We start from the raw sequence: 3478 nt of genomic DNA, 5'->3' as shown, positions 1-3478 counted from the left end.
TTCCCTGGAGATGCTTGTTTTTTTTGCTCCTGCTGGTGTGGGAGTGAGCGCCAAGGCTGGGGAGGCTGAGGGGGTGCAGCTGCAGGGAGCAAGGCAGGAAGTCCCATCTCCTTCCCTGAACCCCAGCCTTATCCCCATCCCTTGCACGGGATCTGCCAGCCATGCCTCAGTCATTTGGCTGCTTTTCCAACCTGGCTTCCTGTGCCTTAGGCCCAACAGGCAAAGCAAACCCCAGCTCCTTTGCTTTGTGCCTCAGGGCAGAGTGATCCTCCCTGGTGGACAGATCCTTGCTCCAATCCGCCCCAGGAGATGCTGGCTGGGGACCAGGGCAGAAGGAAGGGGTCAGGGACCATGGAGGGAAACAGAGGATGGGGTCCACAGCAGAGGACAGGGGTTGGGGACCACGGAGGAAGGCAGGGATTTGAGGATCATGAAGGAGGGTGGAGGGTTGGGGACCATGGGGGAGGACAAGAGGTCGCAGAGCATGGAGGAGGACAGGGATTTGGGGACCATGGAAGAGGGCAGGGGTGGGGGACCACAGAGAACAGCAGGGGCTCTCACCAACCACCCAGCGAGGGGCAGAGGGAGGGACCCTCCCACCGGCAACTGGGGCTCATGTGAACTGCTCATTACAACCCTATTCCTGGCCTGTCCGTCTGTCTTTCCAACTATCTGTCTCGCTCACTAATCAAAGAAGATTGTTCCAAGAAAGCTGGAAGAAGAGAAGGAATGTCTCACTTGGCTTCCTTCGGAAAGTCTGGAAAAACCGTGGCATCTCGATGTGCGTGAAGGTCTGCCTGGCGAGGAGCACATTTTCCTTCCAAAGCTGCTGCAAAGATGTGAATCATGAGCCGGTAACGCTGCTGGCAGAGCACACAGCAATCCCACTGAGACGTGGGGCTGGCAGCGGCCCCGCTGTAATCTCTTGGACGGAAAAGACAAACATTTGTCATCGTGACACTGCTGGGGGAGAGCTGCTGGTGCTGCCGAGAGCCCCGTGGTGGCCGGATTCTGCCTGTGCTCAGGGTGCTCCCATCAAGGGCAGCGTCCAGCAGGTTTTCCAAAGGTCTCCAAAGCTCCTCAAGCACCAGCCAAGGGGTTTACAGTCCCTTTTGGTTGCCCTCCACAACATCAGCCCCTCGGTGGCATCCCTGCATTTCAGGGATGAAAATAACCCGTATCCAATCATGAGAAAAGGAGCAAAACCCTTTGGAAAGGTCTGCTGGGAGCTGGAGGCAGCCCTGGTGCTCTGCCTGCTGCATGCTGGAGGTGACCCTGTGCCACCATCCCCATCCAGCCTGACCCCTGCTGTCCCCACACACCCAAGGCTGGGGCCAACCCCCACCCAAAATGTCCTGTGCTGCAATTGCAAGACCCCAGTAGCCGTGGCATGTTTATGAAGCCACTCCCTCCCTCCCCAGATGGTCACAGATATCTGCCTACCTGGTTGTCTAACCCAGAGCTGGGGCTGCCACCTTCCCTGCTGGCAGCAGATGCCTGGACACAGCTCCCAGAGCAAACAAAACACCCTTTCCATGCAAGTCCCTCCTTTTTGGGACTTTGGAGCTTTGTGCAGCACCGAGAACTCCCTGGCTCGCCCTGACCCCAGCCCTCCAGCATCCCTCCCAAGACAGAGGCTGGGCTCAGTTCCACCACCACTTCCCTGCTCAGAGTCAGAAGAGTTGCAACACTGAGCGTGGATGTGCAGAGTGTGCCTTCAGGACATGTCCCACCTCAAACCAGAGCACTGCAGCCAGTTTGTGTCTGCAGAGAGCCCCAAAATCAACACATTTTCCCCAAGATGTGTATGTGCAGGACACTGAACCAGGGAGGTAAAATCAGGGAGGTAAATCAGTAAAAGCTGTGTCTTGAAGAACGTGCAGGGGCTTTGGACCCCCTGCCCTCCTCCGTGATACCCACAGAAATGTGGAATCATTACTGTTGGAAAAGCTCTCTAAGATCATCAAGTCCAACAGTTCTCCCAGCACTCCCAAAGCCACCACTACACCGTGTCCCCAAGTGCCACACCCACACATCTCCACTGGAGGAGGATTTGCACACCCAAAATTGGGGTTTGCATGTGACATCAGCGCTTCCCAGAGGAGACAGGGTGAGGGATGGGGAGCGAGCCCACTTCTGGGGCTGCCTGCCTTGGGAAGAGCCTTGGGCTGGGGAACAGGGATGTCCCAAAGGATTGCCTGCTTGAAGGAGATGGGTAAAGCCTGGACATTGGCCCCAAGGGGTCACCATTCGCTTTAGTACACCTGGGTGACATGCAGGGCAAGAGGAGAGGAGCCAGGGCAGCCCAGAGCCCTGGGAAGGGGATTTTCATCCCAGGAAGGGGATTTTTAACCCATGGAGTGTCCAGAATATGTCATCCCTGCAAAATGGGGGGATGGAGGGCTGGTGAGCCAGGGCCTGGAGTGTCCCTCAAAGTGGACAAGAGGCCAGAGGGATGGCAGGGTGCTGACATGCTGCTGTCACCAGCCAGGAGCTGGGGCAGCCAGTGAATTCCTGTCAGTTATTATATGGACATCCAGCATTCCCACATGGGTTAGTGCATTCAGCTGCTCCTTCTCTAACACACTCATTAGTGGTCATTCAACTACAGGATGCAAAAACGAGCTGTTCCAAAACACTCCTGTACCTATGGAAAACACGTAATGAGCAATCAGTGCTGCTAATGAGAGAGGGAGTTGTGGTACCAATAACAAGAGAAATCCACCAGTATCCCAGCAATCCTGCCATTCACCCTAACCCAGCCGGCCTGCTGTGACCTGGAATCATCCCAGCAGCCTTCTGGGGCAGAGGGAGAGAAAATAGCATGTGGGTGAGTGAGCTGGTGGTCAGTGGCCGTTTCCTACACCTGGGAGCGACATGGGGTGTCCAAACCCACCCATATTCCCAGCAAAGGCTGCCAGAGGCAATGGGAAGTGAGTGCCAGTGCCACCACCACTTCAGCTCCGGATCGAAATTCAGCAGCACAGGGAAGCCCTTTGCTTCTTTGCAACTCTCCAGTGCCACTGGCCTGGAGATGGGAGTTAATGGGCTGAACATGAGAACCAAGTGCTCCCGGGGCAGGGAACGCTGCCGGCTCCTTCCCAGTAGCTGTGATTAATTGTTGTTAATATTAAATTCAGCACTTTTACGCAGGACGCAGAAGTGCTTAGGCAGAAGCCCAGCTCCTGTCCTACCTGTCATTAAAAACACTGCAATTAAGCTCTAGTGGAAGGAAATACAAGTAAACGCATCCTCTGTAAGTGGCTTCAGCTTTCCATGGACATCTGTGTCCCCCGTTTCCTCTTCGGCTGGCCGAGCCGCTTCTGTTTTCCCTCTTCCCATGACCCATATGTGGCTTTTTCTCCTTAATCCTGCCCACAGCTCCCAACAGTGAGGGCCAGAGCAGGGAGGAAAGGAGCCTCAGCTGCCTCTGACCCATTGCCACTGATGGAAAGTTCATGTCAGCTGCAGCTGCAGC

Source organism: Manacus candei, unplaced genomic scaffold (assembly GCF_025592945.1).
Source record: "Manacus candei isolate 608988 ecotype Guabito, Panama unplaced genomic scaffold, ASM2559294v1 h1tg000002l, whole genome shotgun sequence".
NCBI classification, from domain to species: Eukaryota; Metazoa; Chordata; class Aves; order Passeriformes; family Pipridae; genus Manacus; species Manacus candei.
The sequence above is the reverse complement of the archived record's forward strand: the minus strand, read 5'-3'. Positions refer to the sequence as shown.